The sequence below is a fragment of the Rhinolophus sinicus genome, chromosome 2, assembly GCF_057876585.1.
Source record: "Rhinolophus sinicus isolate RSI-liver-muscle chromosome 2, RSI-T2T, whole genome shotgun sequence".
Classification (NCBI taxonomy): Eukaryota; Metazoa; Chordata; class Mammalia; order Chiroptera; family Rhinolophidae; genus Rhinolophus; species Rhinolophus sinicus.
Genome location: NC_142502.1, coordinates 55,018,185 through 55,042,093, shown reverse-complemented (window position 1 = coordinate 55,042,093; position 23,909 = coordinate 55,018,185). Strand labels below are relative to the sequence as shown.

Genomic DNA, 23,909 nt, shown 5'->3' with positions numbered 1-23,909 from the left:
TTTGAATCTGTACAGTCACATAATGGAAAAACACCTATCTGTAGAAAGAGGTATTTATGAAGTTTCTCACATCTTCGTCCTGGATATTATGTGATTATTTGTGCTTGACATACAGAGACCTAACAGTGTCAATTACACTGCTGTACGTAATAGTTATAAATGTTGTTACAGTTATTCTATCTTTGAATGTAGGAACTTAGTTTTAATTTTCAGTTTTGTCTGTGAAAGCTAAAATCTTATCTACTATTTTAAATTTTACTGAAGTTTTAATGTATAACCCAGAAATAAGATAGTGAAATAGAAAATGCTTTTGGTGAAAGTTGTAATAAACATATCTGAGGGATATTTGAGAGCTAAGTTTTATTTACTCTCTGCTTCAAATAGGTACTATGTGGAGAGTATTAGGAAATTGTTACATAATGCCATATATTTGCAAACTTGTTCAAGTGCTAGTGGTTTACCACGGATTAATTCTTGGTCACTTTTCCTTTCAAATAAATATGTCAGATGTCACATTATTAGACAGGAAAATGAGGTAACAGCTCAGAGAGCGCTGTTATAAATACTGTTATTATTTATAGAGATAAGTAATAGGGAGGTTTTCAAAGAAACCTTTAAGAAACTCTATTAGTTCAAAGAGCTATTAAAAGCAAAATGATTTTGACTAGGGGAGGCCAACAAACGACTATCTAAAGGCAAAATTGTGTTTCCACGATGATCGATTCAATAAAGCATCAGTCGAGGCAGTCAAGCACTCAATTGAACATTTTGTAGTCAAACCTCTACAGTGCATAGACAAAGCTGCACACTTTGCTTTATTTAATCCCCAATTTACAAGGTAGCAATTGGCACGATCCAAGTCTAATTTTTCTTCTAGAAAATACTATTATAGGTTAAAACTACATAGATGTTTTGGGCCCCTTAGTTTAAGAGAACTCTCTAAATATGAAATTCTATCATCAGCACCACAATAATCATTGCAATGTGTGGTGGGATACACTGCATATTTATGATTCATGGCACTGTCGATACTTAATCATAAACCTTATAGACCACTTTAATAAACGCAGTATACTTGAAAGTGGAAACCTCTGCTTTGTGTTTTGTTACATCTACTTTTATATCATCCTTTGCCTTAAGATGCAAATATCATACTCAGGAGAGGTGAAGAGTTTGCAGAAGATATCACTGAATGCAACATTTTCCACACCGGTAAGTTACTTCAACAAACCACAGCTAACTTACAGCTATCAGTCAGTAGACCAATGAGATTAATTTGAAATGGTGTTAAAAATCTTTATCAGATTCCTATGCATAAAACTTTCTAGTAAGAGGAAGTTCTTCATTTATTAGACTCTCATTGACCTTTCCGCATGTACTTCTAATTTTATTGCAATTTCTCTAAAGAGAAACACAGTCCTGAGAATTGTATGAGATAAATATACCAAGACTAGTTTGTGTAAGTTGTTGAACCTAATTTTTGCATGTGCCTAGCCCAATGTCCCACAGCAGAGTCAAATTTCTTTTTGAATTTATTAAGCTAACATTAAATACTTGGAGTTTTTTTGTTGCACAAGAAAACATGGTCATAACAAAGCTTTTATAAAATAATATGCCAAACATTAGCTACAATTCTCTCTGTAAAGAATATGCAAATTTTCAAGTTTTATTTTGTGAGCAGGTAAATTTCAAAGGTTTTCAAGAATAAAATTATGGTTCGAGTCTACATTTTTTTCATCAACTACAAAAATATTTTGATGCATATTGCTTAAATGAGTTGGTTTTCTTTTAATATGGATCTTGTATTCTGATTGCTTAGCCAGTTGCATCCTACACAGAGATTCTCATTTTATACTGACCAGGGGACCACTTTTAAAAACTGTGTATTTCACAAAATACCCAGAAAAAGAATGTGACTTTTCAATAGCCTTTGAACTCAGCCTTCCTTTACAGGCTCATCTGAAGCTATGCACCTACCTGCAGTTTCCAACATTGTCAAACACCTACCCACTCTTCCTAAAATACAGTTTATTCGATTTGCCTGCCTTCTCCCCATAAATGCCCTCCTTCATCCTCATCCACTAAAACAAAACCTGCACAACTTTGGATGCACAACTCACATTGCATCTTTACAAAGAAGCCCATGCTGTCCACCAAAGCCCTCAGTAAGCTCATCTCCTCTATGAGATCTCCATCTCCATATCTCCATGTTTCTCTGGTACCTGTATGGCCTACTATCTGTGTCATGCCCGTCATAGTTAGCAAAGGAGCCTGTATGTTTACTTATATTATTGCTGCTCAACCAAATGTAAGTTCTTTGAAGTTAAAGACCATGACTCATGACTTCTTTGTATCTGCCATAGCCCCAACTTCAGACTTCTGCACATGGCAATCATGAATTTTTAAATCTGGAGACAATCATAAGGAGTACTGTCAAACATTGAAGATAAGATACCTAGATCTAAAAGTTTAACGGAAAGGCTGAAAAAAAAAAAACTGGTCAGTGATTAATGAGAGCTGTTTTTACTCCTGAGTACTGGAAAGGGTTTTAGTTTTTTTCTCCTTTAACAACATCCTCAAAGACCCTCCTTTTTGTACTCGGTGCATCAGAATCAACTAGAAGGCTTGTTAAAACAGACTGAGGGGCCTGAAGCCCAGAGTTTCTGATTCAGGAGGTGATTTCTCAGTAGTTCCCAGGTGAGGCTGATATCACTGGCCCAGGGACTACCTTTGGAATAGCATTGCTGTGAGAGAAAATTCTCACATGGAAATGTTATTGCACTTATAGTTTTTCTCTTTTTGAAAATATATATATATAATTTAAAGCAGTTATATTAGATTGCAATCTTCTTAAACACATATCAACAGTTTATATTCCTTACGTGCTTTTAATTTTCTCCTAAGGATTGCACTTCTATAATGATTTGTCAATATTAATTGTCAAAGCAAAGAAATCATTTTTAAAGCTTCTTTCCCTCCCTTTAATCAAAATTCAGATCTTAAAGGAAGGGCCAACAGGGCTGCCAGTAGAGCAATGACCTCTTATCTAAATTAGCATTCTCATCCACAATTGAAAGCATGGCTAATTGTAACAACTTTCTGGAAGGCAACTGCCAATATATATTGAAAGCTTTAAAAATGTATGTACCTTTCACTCCTAGTGATTTATTTTAAGCAAAGAATAAAATAAGTGATCAAAGATGGAAATATTTTATATCTTAATGTGATGATAGTTAACCAGGTGTATAAATTTGTCAAAACATCAAATTGTACACTTAAAATAGGTACCTTTTTTGGTAAATTATACCTGAACAAAATTGATTTAAATTTACCTTCAAGGATCAGTAAGAAACCACTTTTTCTTTCTTTCTTTCTTTCTTTCTTTCTTTCTTTCTTTCTTTCTTTCTTTCTTTCTTTTCTTTCTTTCTTTCTTTCTTTCTTTCTTTCTTTCTTTCTTTCTTTCTTTCTTTCTTTCTTTCTTTCTTTCTTTCCTTTCTCTCTCTCTCTCTCTTTCTTTCTTTCTTTCTTTTTTTTTTTTTAAGCTACAGTCCTGGTATCAGCCCTACTGCACAATAAAATGTAGGGACAGTGTTGAGTAGAAAACAGTAAAAGGTGTGTGTTGTGGCCTTCGCAGTTAAGTGTTTTAAGTATGTGGAGAAGGCCAGGTTTTATAGAGTACGTGTTTATCCAGAAAATGAGAAGTAGTGTTGCAGCCACTTCTCTGGTTTTAAGTGCTAGAGAGTGCACAGCCAGTTTAAAGGCTCACCTGTTGAAAAGTTGCCCAGAGAGGCAGAGAAAGTAGAGACCTTGAAGATAAGGCGTTCAGAAAGACACAGTGGTCCAAAGACTCAAATTTTCAGCTTGCGTTCAAGAGTTCACTCTAAGGGCTTTGAGGTATTTTAAAGTCCAGTCCTAGGTGATTTCATTGTCACACCTCCCTCAGAGAGAGTGAAGCAAATACTAAAGAAATGTGGACGGCAGTAGCTTTCCTAACCAGCTTTCTGGGATCCTGAGCAGGCTTGCTATTTCTGCATCATCTTCCTGCTTTTTCACCTAGACTGTCAACTCCTTCAGAATGCTTACTCGTCCCTGTGTCTCCCGGAGCCCTGCTTTGCTCATAATTGTTATTCAGTAATTATGTGTACAGAATCAAAATAATTCCTTACTGCTGAGTTTGTATTTTGAAAATTTTCTTTTTAGTCTGGTGGAAAGATATCAATATAGCCATTTGCGACGATAATAGCAAGGATATTTGGAAGGTATTTCCAATAGTTACAAAAGGAGGTTTATAGGGAAGGAGCACTCCCCTGCTTCTGCTTACGCGAGCTTCCTGTTGACTCCTATATAAAATCCAAATCCTGCTCATCCCTTACCTTTCGTTGAAAACATAATTAACCTTAGCATTTTCTACTTCGTATCCTCCAATTCTTTTTTTAGTGATGCAGGCATTTGTAAACTGCTATTTTGTATGATGAAGTGTTTTTGACATTATAAGAAGGCTAAGAATGTCTCCGACAGAACTCAGGTCTATGAAGTAGGTATTGTTAGAGGGATGAAGTGACTTGCCCAAGGCCACTCTGGCCGTGGCCTCAGAGACAGATGTAAATTCAGGTCTGTCTGACTCCAGAGCCCAAGCATTTTTGTCCATATCTAAGAATTCTAGACATTTTAACATACTTTTTAAATGTTCTGATTCACTTTTGACCATTCTTCCTCACACTTCTGTCTAAATCTTGGACACATTTCTTTTGAGTGAAATTGTTTTTAATCAGTTCTTAAGTTTTCCCTCTAGAGAGTTTTCTACAGTAGAAAATAATGAAAGGTGCTATATATTTTCCATAGTTCCTTTTTAAAAATCTCACATATCACCCTCTTAAAAGAGAATTTCCCTGGTTATCGTCTCTACTGTTGCTCAGTTACTTGATAGTAAATGTTGACTCTTGTCTTCAAAATAGGTTTCATTGTCTAATCTTTTATTATTTACTTCTTTACATGTCTCCTGGTGATCTCTCTCTAATAGAGTATAAAGTATCTCAGAGCAGAAACCTCTACCCACCCCACTTCTCCCCTAGTATTGAGGCCCTGGCCATGGCACAAGGCCGACTACATCGGGGCTGAATGAGTCAGCACCAGATACTTACCACTGGGCTGACAATTAGCAGAGGGAAGACATCACTGTCACACTTGGCTGCATTTCTCCCTGTATGAGAGCACTATGTTTTTGTTTCTAGTCCCTCCTTTGCTGCAGAGCTTTTCAAATGGGTTTCAGTAACTAAGCTGAAAATGATTGCCATTAATGTGCTCCCTTTCCTCTAGAAGGTTATATAAATGAGATTAAAGATGAAAAATGTGATTCTCTTTTGGCTACATATGAGCAGTTTATGTTTTCAGGTTTTCAAAACTGTTTTCCTACAAGTAGTCACAAGATATCACATTTTGTTTAATTATTAATTTCAGCCATTTGTAGACATTTACTATGGGAGAAAAGTGAATATTAACAAGGAAATCAAAAATCATCTCTAAGGTTTGTTTTTCATAATCTAATATCATTCACACAGTGTTTGGTTATACATGACTTTTTTCTCACTTCTCAATCAAGCATGTATTTTTTTTTCTATTGGTAAGTAAACACTTATAGATTATTTAATAAATGTGAATATAATCACACATGTAAAAGCTCAGTCACTTTTAAATGCCCTGTTATGGTAAACTGAGAAAAAGATTGACATTAAATATCACGGACAATTAACTGTTTCCTGGTGAATTAATTATGTTTTATACAATATTTAGTGATAATATCCTTTCCATGGGCTAAAAGCAGAGAGCAAGAATAGACCACATGGTAGATGAGATCATAAACTGTGCTGGGAAGTTAGATGAATTGGAAACAGTAGTGAAATAGAAATAAACCCATGAGTCATTTATGTTCAGTGAATCTGAGCTGGTAGTGACAGTAAACTGTATACACATATATTTGAATATGTATGTATGTAAATATGTGTATGCATATATGCATCCATTGAAAAGTGTTTAAAGGGTTTTAAATAATATTTGTTATTAGTAATAATGCTCTTCAAAACAGGTGTTAGTTATTTTCCATATTTTACCATTAAGGAAAGTGGGGCTTGGGGAAATTCTACGACCTATCCAAGACTGAGTAATTAATCAAAGTAGACTTTGGCCTTGAATTCTGTTTATCTGACTGCTATTTCACTACCAAAAAAGAAAGAAATTAAAAAAGAAAACAAAATAAGACAAAATCCCCCAATCAAATTTTAATTTAGATTTTAATTGTCAACTTTGTAAACTTTTGATTTTAACTTGTCAAAGTTGTTGGTGTGTGGTTCTTAATAATGTTCTCTTATTATTCATGGGATCCAACTCAATATATTTTACTGCTATTATTATGACTTATTCACTCATTTTTTAAAAAGTAAGACACCTACTGTCTCAATTCAAGGTTTAGTTGCAGGCAACATTAGCCACTCTGGTTAATTAATGGAAGAATATTTATTTCAGGGTATCTATTAGCTTACAGAATTCCTGGGAATGCCAGTGTACCAGGCTTGAATGCCCCCAAGCTAGTGACACCAAACCATACCAGGAGATTGTTTCATGGAAATCCACCTGTTGCTGCTGCCTGCATGTCAATTCTACAGGACTAGCAATTTTAACAGCTACAGAAACACCATGCCTCCACAACTGTGCAGGCTTCTGCAATCTTCACTCTAGCCCCGCAGTTCTTATTAGATAGAAGCTAGTAAGCTTGTGGCATGATTACTGAATGCATCAAGGGTTATAGCTAGCATAGTGTTGCAGTGTAACATACTCGTACTACCTCAAAATGCAGCGGCTTAAAACAATACTCCTCCACTTTTTCTCAGACATCTGTAATGTGGCTGAGGTAAGCTGATGTCGGCAGGGCTTGGTTGGTTGGCTCTGCTTTGTGGTATATCCCTGGCTGGACTTGGCTCTTTGAATATGGCTTGACTTCATTCTGGATCCAATTGTATTCATTTTGGGGCCCAAGCTGATGGACAGCATCTACCCGAGGGAAGCACTTTTCATGGTGATGGCAGAATATAGGAGAGCAAGCAGAAGGACACAATGTCCCTGTGCCTTGGGTCAGAATGGACAATTTCTCACTTCTGTTACCGTTCTTTGGTTAATACACGTCACATGGTCAAGTCCAAAGTCAAGATGAAGTACAGTCCACCTATAGTGGGAGGGACTGCAAAATCACATGGCAAAGGAAGTTGGTGAAGGGACGGATGAAGCACTGGAACTAATGCTTAAATCTATCATACAGGAAATAGTGTTTTGGGATTCTGCTCACAAACAACGAGGCACAAATGGAGAACTATGAAAACAGAGACAGTTTTCAAAAGATTTTGAGCTGTGACAAACAAGAGAAGTGACCACATTCATTTAGTGGAACGGAAAATCAAGAACTAGTATATTTTTCATTGCTACTGTAAGCATGACTTTTAAAACATTAATGACATATGATTTCTCTCACAAGACTTTTACATTGCATGAACACTACGTACATGAGTAGTAGATAACATCATCAAGTATATATAAGAGTATGAGTATATATAAAGCCATCTTACTAATTGTTGCACTTTAATAAGACAAAAACAAGATATGTATAAAATTGTCAGATATTTAGAGCTGGAATAAGTTTATATTTCTGTGTTTTTTTATTTGTCTATTATGTAGCAGATGTGGCTATGTGCCGAGGATAAGGAGGGGACACTGATTTATTTTCTGTGGTGCAGTCTAATGCCTACATAAAAAAAATAGAGACACAGGTTTCAAGACACAAGTTGAGTAAAAAGTAAAATATAGGCAGCCCTTTCTTATTAGTGGAAACTGTAGAATATAGGTATAAACCTGAGGAATTAATAGATAACTCATTTTGTAAGACTCAACTCCTTGGACTCGGATTCTAGATGATGCCATCGCTCCAGCTGTAGCTTAAGCTCTGGTCAAAGTCCCTGGCACCCTTACCGTGGTTAATGAAACTTTCCATAACCATTTGTCATCCAAGACCAGTCAATACTTTGCCAGGATCAGTTAGCAATGATTTTCTTGTCCTAGATAGGTGGAATCTCCTCCTATATACAAACACCATCATGCAGGGAAAGAAGAGAAATATTCCTGTTATTACTTTCTGATCTTTCCTGACACTGTGGAGGACCTTCATTTCAAAGACTGGAAATGGTAGACCTTTCTTTTAGCAGCTGCCAACTTTCCATGCTAAGGGCAAAATCAAGCTACAACTGTATAATAATGTATAGTATTGCAGTTAAACCAATTAGAAAAGGCCAATTAATTAAAGAGATGATAAAACTACTAAAAGGCTAAAAAGGTAAATATAAATAAATAATTACCTTATATATTATTTCTTTAAGCACTGAGTTATAAAAGACTGGTGAAAAAGTTGTAATTTTAATTTGATTTCACCAAGGATAAGAGAGCTCTATTTTCTATTACTCTAATATATTTTACTTGCAGCAATGCTTATTTTATTATTACTTTAAATCATTTTCAAATATTTTGAGGACTATAAAATATTTTATGTTGATGTTAGGAACTTCGGCTATGAGTTAGATCATTTGAAAACATAAACTGCTTTAACATTCAAATTGTTAAAATTCTCCCCCCAAATCAGAAAATACCCCTAATTTTACAGTGGATAATAATGGGGTGGGGGAGAGAATACTTTAGAAGGAACTTAGTTGTTCATGGACTACTCAGCAATGTACAGGGTCCCTTTGCATACATATAGACAATCCAATTTTCAGAATCGGCAAATGGTTATTCAACTTCTACTTTTGTTGTTGTTACACTAGTTTTATTTTTCTAATACACTCTACATTAAATGCATTATAGTTAAAATTTTACAGCTATCCATGTATTGCTCAAAATCATCCCAGGAACCACCAAGGGAACACACACCGTATTTGTTCAGGTAAGCAGTGAGGAGTCCTGAAGGGTTTTGTGCAGGAAAATGGTATAGGAGTTACATTTTAACTAGGCTGTCTGACAACTAAGTGAGGGATAGGTTTTCCTATGAATTTTTTTCAAAACTCTTGACTTTTACTTTTTTCTTAATTAATAAATTTTACTTTTCAGAGCAATTTTAGTTTCACAGCAAAGTTAAACAGAAAGTACAGAGTTCCCATATACACCACACACAAACACACACACACACACACACACACACACACACACACACACAATCTACCCCCCCATCAGTACCCTCCACAAAAGTGGTACATTTGTTAGAATTGATGAACCTACATTGACACAATATTATCACCCAAAGTCCATAGATTACATTAGGATTCACTCATGGTGTTGTATATTCTATGGGTTTTGAAAACCACAAATTATATGTATCTATCTTGTGTCATAGAGAATGGTTTCACTGGCCTAAAAATTCTTGTATACTGCCTATTCATTCCTTCTTCCTATTAATCCCTGGGAACCAGTAATCATTTTACTGTCTGCATAGTTTTGCCTTTTTTCAAAATATCATATAGTGGGAACCACCCAGTAGGTAGCTTTTACAGGTTGGCTTCTTGCACTTACTAATATGCATTTAAGTTTCTTCCATATCTATTCATGGCTTAATAGTTTATTTATTGATTGATTTTTTTTAGCACTGCATAATATTTAATTGTCTGAATGGACCACAGTTTATGTATCCATTCACCTACTGAAAGACATCTTGATTGCTTTCAAGTTTTTGCAATTATGAATAAAGCTGCTATGAACATTGGGGTACAGGTGTTTCTGTCAACAGAACTTTTAAACTCCTTGAGTAAGTACCACAGAGTGCAATTGCTGGATCATATGATAAGAATGTGTTTGGTTTTATAAGAAACGGCCAAACTGTCTTCCAAAGTGGTTGAATAATTTTGCATTTCTACCAGCACTGTGTGAGAGTTCCTGTTGTTCCACATCCTTGTTAGCATTTGGTGTAGCCAATGTTTTGGATTTTAACCATTCTTATAGTTGTGTAGTAGTATCTTTTACTGTTATTTTCATTTTCAATTACCAAAAAATGTATGCTTTTGAACATATTTTCATATGCTTACTTGCTATCTGTTTATCTTCTTTGTTGAAGTGTCTGTTCAGATCATTGGCCCATTTTTTAATCAAGTTGTTTGTCTTTTTATTGTTATTGAGTTTAAGAGCTCTATTTATATTTTGAGTAACAGGCATTTAACAGATGTGTCTTCTGCAAATATTTGCTCCCAGTCTGTGGCTTGGCTTTTCATTCTTTTGACAGATTAGAAATTTTTAATTTTAATGAAGTCATGCTGTTAATTCTTACCTTCACTGATGACATCTTTGGTATTGTATCTAAAAGGTTATCACCATACCCAAGGTCACTTAGATTTTCTGCTATGCTATCATCCAGGTGTTTTATAGTTTTGAATTTACTTAGGTCTGTGATCAATTTTGAGTGAATTTTTGTGAAGAGTATATGGTCTATGTCTAGATTCATTTTTGCATGTGGATGTCAAGTAGTTCCAATACTGTTTGCTGAAAAGACTATTTTTGCTCTATTGTATTACTTTTGCTCTTTTGTCAAAGATCAGTTGGCTATATGTATATGAATCTATTTCTGGGCTCTCTATTCTGTTCTATTGATCTATCTGTCTATTCTTTCACTATTACCACACTGTCTTGATTATTATATCTTTAAAGTAAGTCTTGACATCAGGTACTGTCAGTCCTTTGACTTTGTTCTTCTCCTTCAATGTGAAGTTGGCTATTCTGGGTCTTATGCTTCTGTACATAAACTTTAGCAATAGTTTGTTGATATCCACAAAATAACTTGTGGGAATTTGATTTGGATTATGTTGAATCTATAGATTAAGTTTAGAAGAACTGAAATCATGACCATATTTAGTCTTGCTGTCCATGAATTGCCCTATAGGCTCCCTTTTTTTTTTTTTTTTTTTTTTTTTGGTGGATCAAAGAAAGTTGCTGATTTTTAAGTTTGTTTAGCTTTTTACTTATTGTTAGGACAGAGTGATACTTCCAAGCTCCTTACACCTGGACCAGAAACCAGAAGCCCTGATTTTAGTAGTACTGTAAAGGGGTAATATGTTTAATTCTGAACAGAAAAGGAAGAATTCAAAATGGCAAAATATAATTTCTTAAATTTTGTCAAACATATCTTTTCACCTACAAATTAAAGTTGAGTAGACCACTCAAAGTGTGGGGGAAATCCATAGGAATTAGTTATAGATAATCCAACATTTCTGTGAATGTTGCAACTTAGTCAATTCCAGCATCTGTTGTAATAGGTAGGTAGACTTTAAATGATGATTGAATTATTTTAAAATAGTTTCAAATAAATTGAAATGAATTGTATGTTGAAAACATTGTATCACCAAAAAGGAAAATAGAAACACAAACCTCTCTGAAAGAAACTTGAGCGGTTTAGGGGAAAGTGTCTTACTTTTCCTTTTATTTTTGTTTTATTTTTTTTCGTGTTCTTTCTCCAAACAGAATGCCATTACGAATCCTCTTCAGGTCTTAATTAATAGAAAATTAATACTCAAGGCTCATGAATGCACAGTTTGTGATAGGCAATTGCATAAAACATTTCAACATGATACTGAAAGCTTTGGATATTTCTAGAGACAGTGCTTTTCAGGTACATAGACTTTCAGTGATATATTATCTATCACAGAAAGAATTTCTAGAAGAATTTGCATCCTGCTATTACAGAGACATAATCCTAGATATGTCTGTAAAGGTCACCTATTCTATCCTTCTCGTCTCCACTTAAAATAATCGAGACAGATGTAAGTAAAGTTTGTTTTCAAAGATCTCTAGACTATTCAAAGTATATTATCCAGCCTTCTTGACTACCACATTCCAGATCTTAACAATCCTTGCTGTTAAGAAAGTTTACCAAAGGCCTAAACCAAATCATTCCTAGGATATTGATGCAATTCTTCTGAGTACTTCCATGGAAAAAGGGCTGCTATCCTTGAAGGCAACGTAAGACTGTTTGACAACCAAAAACAATGTTAATGCTCTTATTACTTTCAAGTTCAATTATTAATTTGTCCAGGTAAGCGCTTTGAGGAGTCAGCTCATCTTTAGAATCAAATATTGACTCGCACACTTCCCTGCTAATGAAAACCACAAACAAGTGATTGAATGTTTCAGAGCCTCCATTTTTTCACCTATAAAATAGGGATAGTAATTCTAAATTTCACGTATTATTGTGACGATGCAAGGCAAAATGTATGTAAACTGCTGAGATGCTGTCTGGAACATAGAGTAAGCCCTTCAAATGCAGCAGCTTCTGCAGTTGCATTTATTAATATTATTTGATGAATTAATTCATCCATTATAATTTAGTGAACGTTTATTACATACCTTCAATATTATAGTCACTCTGTTAACTGCTTATTATTGCCTTATGCTGCTGAATTGGGTTAAATTAATATAATCTGTTGTTTATTTTATAAAATATTGTTCCTGGTCCTATAATAATACCTGCTCTACCCCTCCTCCCAACCCCGCACACTACTAAATTCAGGAATATGCCAGTTTATGTTTATAAATTTATTCTCTGTTATGGCCCTAATATAGGTGCCTAATTCAGAATGGGGCTTCTTTCTCTACAGAAACACAGTTTTCTTTCCCTTCTTTTAATACTGAATACATTATATCAGTTTATCTTGGTGGGAAAAGTGCATATTTTGAACTCGGGCTGACTTGGTTTCCAGTTTTAGCACTTATTTACCCAGACACTTTGATTATTATGCACCCTCCCTAGTTTCCTCCGTCTTTCCAGACATAACACCAATTTCAGTGAATGGCTGTGAGCCTTAAATAAGATAATGTTACCTAGTTCAGTGTCTGATTCTGAGTTGGTTCTCAGTACATGGTAGTTATTATTATTCAGTGAAATAAAATCAGGCACATATTTTAATCTGAAGGTGTCATTTCTTCTATATGTAAAATTTTTCATTAAAGTCTTATTTTGACAGTTCCCATAATTTAAAAAAAAGAAAGAATCCCTTTCGTTAAAGAAATTGCCCCTTAGAAGAGCAGCATATTACATAATCTCAGTATTGTTTGTCAGATGAAGACCTCACAAAAAACAGTTGAGGAAAATTTTAAATGGAAATCAGGTGTTAAAAGTTTAATTAGAAAAATTCATCCCTTGTACATAGGCTAATGTAGACTATGGCAAGCTGTTTAATTGTTGATTCTAGGGCTATTTTTACACTGTCAACATTCTATTTAGTAATCTTGGGGGAAATAGCATCAAAAGCAGACAAAGAAAAATGTTTCCCTTTCCTGCAGCTGATTCCCGTGATTGCCTGACGTTTAGTTACATTTGGGCATCTGTCTCAGGAACTCCCATTGTCTGGAACCATATGCAAACTGAAGTGTGCATTGGGGTATAGATATGAGGACAGAATTTCCACTTGGATATGCCATGCGACAGCAGCGGGAAAAGCTGGACAAGCCTGGGATACTTCATGCAGTTCATTTAATGAACTGTTACTTTATTATTTTGTAAAGCTTCTGTAATGCACATTTATGATATAAAAAGTGCCTTGCATACTGCTTCATCGGAAGGGGACCTCATTTAGATTAACCTGTGACTTCAACAGCAGGTGGTAGAATGAACCAACTGCTTCAATTACTGCTTTTGCGCATGACTTTCATGTGTTGCTAAGATTATCAGAGGAACCTGATTACATCCCCTTAGACACTATTGTTGGCATGATGATTAAGCTGTTATTTTATTTTTTTTTTTTTTAAGACAAGGATCCTAAAAAGCTTTTGGGCATGAGGCAAAAGCACTGTGTATAGAGATCAGTAAGATAGTGTGTATCATTGCCCTGTAGCTTATCTCCACATATACAGCTCCCCGGTGGATCCCTATGATAAACATTATTGGAACAATTAGCTGCTGCTGACACAGAATCGAGACACAATAGCCACGGCCAGCAGCACAGAGCCAAAAATTATGGAGCCAAAAACCATAAAAAGCAACACCAAGCTAGTCTCCCCATTCAACTGCTGTCATAAAACCCTCCCAGTGCTATGTTTGCATAGCTGGCTTCACCGATATGGCACTGTTAACACAAAAGAAGAAGCTGCAGCACTTGTCTTTGTTTAGCTGAAATTACAAGTCATTGAATTAGTATGTCATCTTTATTGTGCTGTCATGCAGCGGAGGTGAGGAAGGCTCTGTAATGGATGGGAGAGTTTGATGGCCTGAAAGACAGGCTCACAGATGGTTGTCGATATAAAACAGTTTTTCCCCCTTTTAAAAAAAAGCAAGAAATGAAGGGGGGAAAAAACAAAAAGCCTGCTAGGAACAGATCTTCACTGATTTGTGTATAGTGCTAAACGATATCCCTACAAGACCCATGTAAGAACTTTGGTGGCCTTGAGTATACGCCAGAGGTATAGAATGCATTTAGTCCTGAGGAATGCATTTGCGATTAAAATAAAAGTGACGTAGCATTTTATCTTCTTGGAAAGCCAGTGGTGGTAGTTGTTCTAAGGAAGTTTCTCTTATGATATTTCTAAACAATTGTGAATGATTAAATAATGTGAATGAGAAGAGTTAACACTGTTATAGGAAGTTTAAAAATAAAAAGAATTTTGGTCATTCCTATTACAAGAAATTAAAAGTTCTGCACATGTATGATTAAATATATTTTGGGATATTAGACTGTCTAATAATAAGATAATTTGGGTTAAATTTGGCTTAAAATAGTTTTAATTTAGTGATTTCTTGCTTTTCTTGCTTTCTCTCTGTAGTTTTTGTTTGATTTACAACACATTATTGGAGATTATATTTGATGTACTTATTGAAAATCAATGAAATAGCAAACTAAATTTTGCTTTTAAAAAACAAAACGTCCCATTCCTTTTGATGTAATTAAAAATTGCGTTTGACCCAGTCTAAAAATTAAAAGTTTGACCCAGTCTAAAAGGCATTATTCTGAATCTTATTCTTTAACAAGGGAAACACTCTTTCCACCAGTATTTCATTTCAGATAGGGCACTCAGCCGCCAAACATTCAGGACAGTGTTTTCAAAAAGTAGCAAACAGGTTACATGTAAGAGTGTATAGAATTTTTAATGTGCTAGTAATTATTTCAGGTCAAGCTTGTCTTTTATGCTTTTTATCTTGTAAATAAGAAAAACAGAAAAATTAAACTTGATTTTCCTTGATAAAATTGAGACATATATATGGCTATGAGAAAAAAAAACACCCTTTAATGGGAATAATGTAAATGTGAAAATGTATTTATAAATACACTTGATCATATGTAAGAAAATTATAAGGGCTGAAGGTCAAGAACTATAAAATGGCAGATATTGGCTCTCTTTGGGAATGTAAATATTTATCTTGAAATGTGAAAAAAACACACTTTCTGAATACTTTAAATAGCTTCTGAACAAGCTATATAAACAAGAAATAAGGACTTAAACACCTAGCTGGGGCCCTAAATTTGTATGTCTATTCAGCAACATTATTACATTTATTGACTTCTGTTTAATGCTTATTTTTGTTTGAGGATGTGATGCTGACTCTTGCAGTTTTTTATGAAAAAGGCTTTTCGGAAAATATCATTTGTATGTGTGTATGTGTGCGTGTTTGTGTGAATTGGAGGTATGGCAAAAGGTTATGGACTGTATAGTTAATCAGATCTGGATTTGGATCTTGGCCTTGCCACTTACTTGTTAACTGTGTTACTTTGAACAGGTTATATAAACTTTTGACATCTGACTTTCACATTTGTAAATATGAGTGAAGAAGGATGGGCCATGAATACAGGTGAGGGCATCAGACATCAGGGGCTTGGGCAACAGGTGACCAGACAACCTGGAAGTAAGTTTTCATGGCTGCAAGGTTACAAGTTGTGACTCACTGTCTTAGCTTCAAAACACTACCCATTTAAGGGGTAGGACTAACGAACCCAGATCCCGAAACAGGAGCCTAACGTGGAGGTTTAGGCACAGACGATGCAAAGTCAGAGCAGAACTACAGAAGGACAGCTTGGTGGTGCCTGTCAAATTTAAGGAGAGAAACCTCACTACATATGTCCAATTAGGTAGGGGGGGTCTCAGAGCCTAGAGGTCAGGTGGGGGATCAGGAGGTCCCAGCTCTCAGTAGAGTTTTGCATACACAAAACTAAGCAAATCATTAGAACTACAATTATTTGCAATTTAATATGACTGAACCAGCTAAGTAAGATATTGAAAGGGGTAAATTTAGAAAGAGCATGAAGTATGAAAAATTGAAGAATTAAGATTTCTCCCTAATGGAGGGAAGGTTAAGGGAGGAAGAGGTTAGGACAAACAGGGATGAGGTGCTTAATCTCATATTGCTGGAGCCACCTTTCCCGTGACCCAAATAGGGAACATCTTCCCAGTCAACCATTGAAAAGCTCTGGGTCTCCCAACTCTATATCCTCTCTCCCAAGAACTGTTCGGATCAGATGTGGTGGTAAGATTGGCCAGTTGCCTGTGGTGCTTGAGATATTTTAGGGGTTTCTGTTATTTCCCCTATTGCTCAAACATCTCCTTCCGGTCCATAACGCCTCAAATTCTTCTATGAAATGGGTAAAAACTCTTATTCAACAATAGACATATGCAAAACCTAAGAAATAATAAGAATAACCACAGAGAGAATCATTTATTTTTTTAATTCACAGTTTACAAATCTAGTGAGATAATGCATATGAAAGTCATGGTAAATTGGAAGATGCTAAAGTACATGATAACAATGATTAACGTTTCCTTTTCTCTGTACAAGAGAAGTGAATGAGGATTAGAAGTTAGTTATATGTTGACTTGGATTTACATAAAGATGTAAACAACAAAGATGTACCATCATTACCTGTGTGCACTGGTGTTGAGAGAAGGACGGGTGTGTTAAGGTAAAGGGCGCCTGAGGTAGATTGGAAGTGAGAAAAATGTAAGGAGGAAGCCCAGGAGAGCTAAGATGAAGTAGTTTTAAGCTTTAGCCATAATAAAAAGATCAAATTGTTGTTTATAGGTGTCCAAAGCATTTTTATTATGTACCTTTCTTCTCTCTCTCGGATTTCATCCTTCCCATAAATTTTTAATTCATTTCCTGGATGAGGACGAGAATAAAGCCAATGAACAAGAAAGCATACCTATTCATTATATTCAAAGGGGAATATGTTTTAAATGTCACACATACACATATTTATATTCTGCTGTTCTAGAGTTATCCTAGACTAGTGTTCCAATGTTTAGGTCACAGGGTCATGTATTTTGTAATATAAGCTGATTTCAGCTGAAACATCTTTTTTTCTTGCAGCCTGCAACTTGTTCTTTTCGAATAAATGTCACTTACTGTGTTTAAACTGCCTTTGGTTCTCTGTTCTTCCCCCTTTTTTCCTGGCCTCGGTATTTTGCTTAAGCTCTGTGATTAAATGAGAATTGGATGATAATTTGTAATGATCACAGTGTTATAACCTTGTCAAAATCAACTGGGATATATTTAGCAATTATTTCAATAAGCAATGCTACATAAGTAATTTCATCATTTCTTACTGTTATTTTTATTCACCAAATGTATAACAGTAACTGAATACATCCTAGGCCATTATAAAATTGAATTCAGGTTTTCAGGCGTGGCTTGTGTATATGTATGTCCCCATGATTCCACCTTTTTCCTTTTGTTCATCTCTATACTTTCTCCCTCTGGATATTATTGCCTCCTGTGGCTTCATTCCTACACAAATATATGCTTGCAAGTGTAGCCCAGAGAATTATCTCTCTCTAGCCTTGCTTTTATCATTGAATATTGGATTAAAAATAGTCTCATAAAGCTCAGATTTTTTCGAAATCAGAAATCACTAATTTATTTCTCAATCCCTCTGTGTATGCTGTGACACTATAATTTTTCACAATCTAATATATTGGCATTGAAAGCTACTGAACATTTACCTTTTAATTGAGAAATTTACCAGCATTGTCACATTGCACTTATCTACTTAGATTCTCTGCTAATGTCTTATACTCAATATAACCAAAACGTCTCCTCCATCTCCCCGAAACCACCACACCCTTCTGCTTTAGGCCACACAGTGAAGGGTCTTCAGAATCTCTACGAGCTCCTGGTTCTTCAATCATTTGCCACTTTGAATAGAATATAACTCTGCAAAGTCAGTAACTTCTCCCCTGCTGGCTCTCACATTATTAATCTGCTGAATCAGGCCTTCAGACTTCTTGCCTCCATACCAAAATCGGCCTTCCAAGGAGTTCCCCCACCTTTAATTTCTCACTGTCCAAAACATGTCCCTCCCAAAAGTTTCAGATTCCTTATCCCTATCAAATTCAGGGTATGCTCTTAGGCTGGCCCCTGGGGTCTTCCAGACCACGGCCAGTTTTATCACCTGCAAATTCCTTGAGCATAGCCTGTATTTCCATGAGCCCATCCACTTCCTCACCCGGTAAAATCCATTTCAAATGCATCTCCTCTTCTGATTCTCCGAGCCCAATGTCATCTTTTTTTTTTCTGTGACTTCACGCTTGCATTTGCTAACTGTTCAGTGGTCCTAATCATATAGGTACTTGCAGATTATGTTATCCCTTCTTTTTCCACCATGTTTGCTCCCATTTAATTTTAAGCTCCTTCTGGGCCAGGTCTGGTCTAACTGTCTTTACATTTCCAAAACATGTAACTGCTTTTCCTATATCCAATACTCAATAATAATTAGTATTTTTAAAGGGAAGCAACTACATGAAGTTTATGTCTCCTTGCTGTTTGTCCTAGCAGATGCTTTCCCCATTACAGTATAGAATTATAATGAATCGCATTCCGAGGTTCCCAGTCAGCTGAATTAAATTGTGAATTTTGTAGCTTTTCAAGGCAATGAAATGAGTGAATTCTTATAGGTCTCACTTGATTATTGGGGTTTGTGTTCTGTGTGCTATTTTGGGGCTTCACATTTAGGGACATATAATTGTCTCTGTGGGAGTAGTGTAAAATGGCAATATGAATAAACGTTCTAATTAGCAAGGTAAGTTTTCAATAGCTACCCACTCTGGTATAATTCTTTAATTATAACAAAAGTCTCATATGTTATTTACACTGAGAGGAAAAAATAGTGAATGACTTTGACATCAAGAAAATGTGAGTTTTCTATGACTGTTCTTTAACAAAGGGCAAAGGACACAGGGACTAACTATTTGGAAGTGATGCTCAAAGATACCTTTGTTTCTCACACTGTTTTCCAACCTCCCAGATTCACTGAAGTGCAGGGAGGGGCAAGGGTATTTACAGCCTGCAAAGGCCTTATTCACCCCCTGACTTCACGCTCAGCTAAACTTGGCAATGCAATTGGTTTATTTTGTATAAATAAGCAAGAATGCTGGAAGAAACTAAATATCTTCATAAAACAAAACATTATGATACCAGAAACCCTTAGGAACAGCACTAATGCTTTTAAATGAAGGTTTTATTTGTCTCAGAGCTGCAAAAAGGAGTCACTAATGAGATGTCATTTAAATTCTAACACCTGTTTAATGGCAGTTTTTCTCTATCCCCAAAGAGTAACTGTTTATGAATGTTTGCAGTTTTCCAAGTGTATCTACAAGAATTGTTTTTTCATAAACAATGCGATGCCTTTTTCTTCATATGCTACAGTCACGTTACAACATACGATGAAAATTGTTGGTAGTGGCATTTTTGTATTATTTTCAAAGACAGTGTTATTTCATACACTGAAACTTAAAACTTTATAATTCACATAGTAAATATTTTATCAGAAACTTCATGTTTTACAGATTTATGAGAATATATTGGCATAAGAAAAATAAAATTTCTAGTTGTATTCTTTACGTAAATTTAAATAACATGAAAAGACACTGTTGAAAAATATGTTTGCCCCTAGATTCCCTGTTATGAAAAAATATATATATTTATAAATAAGCATACATACACATGGATTCCTAGGAGTTGCAAGAAAGAAATGCTTGTTGACTTTTTTCACAGACAATAAATAACTGAAAAAGTCAGAAATGAGATTGTACCATTTCTTTTGTGATTTTATGTTTTTCTTGTATGAACAGTTTGTCATTCATGAAGGTAACCCAGAATAACTACAGTGCCATTTTTCTCTATGTTTTCTCTAGAAACCGATAGTGATGAGTAATAGATATTATATAGATGAACATATAAAAAATTATTTAGTTTTGGAAATGCTTTTCTTTAAGATATGTCCCATTTAGTATTTATAGCATTTTATGTAAGTTACTTTAATGTTCAACATCTTTTAATAAAACTACTTGTATACATCAGTAAAATAAATGACAAAGTTGATCTTAAATAAATTAACCTCTATCTTGAAAAATTCAGGTATAATTAATTTCTTTGGAGGAGCAGAGGCAATACGCCATGGATTTTTACCAAAATGATTATATGAACTGTCAAAAGTACTGGCTTCTAGGGAAGCCACCCACAGGAAACTCTTCTTTTAAGGAACGTGTATCTTTGAACTAATATGAGCCATAGTTTTTCTCTGTTAGCATGCTGAATGTGTGACAAAGCAAACCTTGTTTGTGTCAGGAAAGCAGGAACTCATCTTGACAAAAGGTGAGACCAGGCCACGTGGACTAAACCTTCCTAAGAACTATCTGGGATTTAAACTGAGTATACTAGGCTTACTGCAGAAGAAAATGGTGGCGCCATAAAATGTTCCAAGCGTGGACTTGAACAGTTCTATAAAACCTAAATGTTCTGCACATTAAAGGAGGAGAAAAGAAAATTGTTGCAGATGTGATTGGATTTCCTATTATGCTGAAAACTATTCTAAATTTCTTTCTCATCATCATTATTCCTTAGATTTCTTAGTACCAAATCATTTATTTTCCTCCCCTTTTATGATATCCCCCTCCATGAGATTCTTGCCAATTTAAGGTGCTCTTTTGAGTGAACAGAAGGACTGGATGTTTTTCAGTTTTTAGAATGCTTTCCTTTTTTTCCTTTCTCTCTCTCTCATACACACACACACACACACGTACGTATATATAATATACACATATGTGTGTGCATATATGTATATGTATATGTACACATATGTGTGTGTATGTATACATATATATATGACATTGAAGAATTGAAAAGTATCTATTTGTTCCTGGTTTATACTATTTTTATTTAGGTGGAATCTCAGTGCTTAATCTGTGTGTTCTCTAATTACTCACTAGATTTATTCACAATCAGTTGACATATACGTACCTTGCACTGAGCCGGGGGAAATAAGCGTATTCTTTTCCCTATGCAGTTTCTTCCTGACTTATGAAAGCCAAATATCCATTCTGTAAGGAGAGATGAATCAGCAACCCATACAATATCTATTCATCATACATATTTCACAAGAAGGATATTGTGGTGACTGCAAAGTTCTTACAAAAATAATATGGAAATCCGGAACTTGATGTGGAGTGTCAGAAAGCCTCTTACTATTATTTACCTTATCAGCTTTTGCTTTCTGAAATCAATGGAAGGGCATCAAGTTCAGCTAATCCATATTTCTGAGTATGAAATTGAATTTATAGTCTGTAGTATGTTGACTACCGCTCGCATTTAAGGCATAATTGATTTTTATTGAAAAGCCAGCAGGCACATCAAAAATTTCCACAAACCACAAGGATGTTAAATTTTACCCTGTTTAGATAATAGTGTGGCTTTATTTATCCTTTAAAATGAAGCTTTTATATTTATATCAGCAAATGCTATGGAAGCGTGACTGATACCTTATGAAACCATCAATCCATGGTTCTATAGAACTGTACTGCACAGAAATAAGCAACTTTAGATTTCTAAGGTAAATGTCTCTGCTTGGCTTGTTTTAAGGATAAATGGATAAATGGAATAATAAATCTAGCACCATATCACGTCATGTGGCAAAGTTGTTGCTTTTTTTTTTAATTGAAACAACTGCTTGCACCATTATTTCTTTTCACCCACTTTCCTTCTGCATCTTCTTTTTTCCTATGATTTATAAATTATATTTTTATCTGGATTAATTGTTTATGCATATGAAATATAATTCCTAAGAACAAAATTAATTCTATTTGTAAGTGAAGTACTCTGCATTATCATGTGTGATACTCCATTAAGTAAGTTTCATTCGATCAATGTGCGAAGCCCATTCTATTTAACAAAAAGTTAGATCAGGAGACTCTTGAGTGTTTCTGCCACAAAATGTGTAAACATAATGTGAATTGTCTGGTGGAATTTTTTAAAAAAACAAGCTTTGCTTTACCTTAGAAAAAGCAAAACAAAATAAAAGCCAACAGAGTGCCATTATTTGTTTTAGCCCTTCTTCTGTAATTCTATAGCAGTAGTTCTCACTGGGGGACAATATCACACCATAAAGAGCATTTTGGTAATTTGTGAGGGCATATTAGGATTTTACAAAAATTGTGTGGAGTGGGGCCAGAACCACCACTGAAGAGTGGCAGATATTTGCAACTTGCAGGAGAGTTCTATGCTGGCTGGACTTTTGAGTATCCAACATATGTTCATGAAGATGAAAAATCCATTCATTATCATCTGCAATTAAAATCTGTTTCTACATCATTTCTATTCTATTTCATGTAATTATGAAAGATTTTTTCACACTGTTAAATATACACTCAATTTTTCCAAAAATGTATCATGTAAATTGAGAACTCTACCCATTGTTGGTCACGGATAGCAACTCTCTTTATGGTGTTTGTCGCATTGTGTCAGTTGCTTTGTGTTAGTGTATTGCATGGCACTGGTAGCTTATGCGTTCATAAATTTACAAAATTCTCTGCATAAGCATCAGCATTTAGCTTCTTTAAGTCTTCATTGTGTAACAGTGCTCAGGTATTTACACTTCAAAATTTGTTCCATTTTTTATGAAGAACTTCTTTTTATTTCTCTTTTATTTTATACTTGGGGTATTGTTTTGATTTTTTCAAATTATGTGCTTAGAGTGGTTACAGTATCTACAAATTATTATTTCACTATGTAGTAAATGGGTTACAAAATATTTGTTATAAAAAAGAGGCACTAAGTCTGATAAGGTTGAGAACAATTGCTTTATGGCATCCAGGCATGAATGCATTACTTGGAAATTTTTCAATGATAAATCTAGAGATCATTTTAATAGAACAATTATTTCCAATGAGGAAAATAGTATCTTGGGGATTTTTAAATATGTGGTGATAAGCCCTTAGTGCCTATCTTCTTATGTGTATGGATGAAGAGTGTTCAAAACAATTTGTCATATGCACAGAAATACAAAAGATGAAACCTAAAGAGATTATACATTAGTCTCTTAAGAGTAAAACTGACGGAGAGAAGCAGGATACCTTTCACAGAGGCAGATATTTTCAAAGCGATGTGTGACAGGTACAGGGACAAATCCCGTTAATAAGTAAGAGGATTTGTGCTTGGCTCTGTCACATGCCACTTTGAAAACCTACCCTCAAACTGTCTATAAATTTTCATGCCCATCTTTTTCTCCTTGCTGTTTCCAGAGTGTCTGATTTTTTTGTTCACCATTTTCCCCTGCTTTATCTCATGGCACCCTTTAATAATTTTTCAGAGATTAGTATGTATACTACGGTTTTGTAGATACTTTATTGTTAACAAAATAATATTTTTCTGTATCCATTCTTTTTCACTGTCCCTTTCACTGCTTTGTTATAGGACATTTTTATGCCACTTATAACTTTTAAATGTGAAAAAAAATCTGCCTTATGGATATTAAGGAGAGGAGTATTAATAGCATTATCACATTGGTTAGATTTTTAAAAGTATTATATAGTTATATTTTTAAAGAAGAATAATATTTAAAATGCAGTGCTATAATATGTGA

General features: G+C 34.9%; 1 long non-coding RNA gene across 3 annotated transcripts in view; it reads left to right on the top strand.

Moving 5' to 3' along the window:
- LOC109453591 (uncharacterized) overlaps window positions 1-23,909 on the top strand; it is an 876,632-nt gene that overhangs the window by 598,782 nt on the left and 253,941 nt on the right. For all 3 annotated transcript variants that reach the window (XR_012496692.2, XR_012496688.2, XR_012496689.2), the window contains one exon: window positions 1,141-1,212. This is a non-coding gene — a long non-coding RNA (uncharacterized LOC109453591). The remainder of the gene's footprint in view (window positions 1-1,140; window positions 1,213-23,909) is intronic.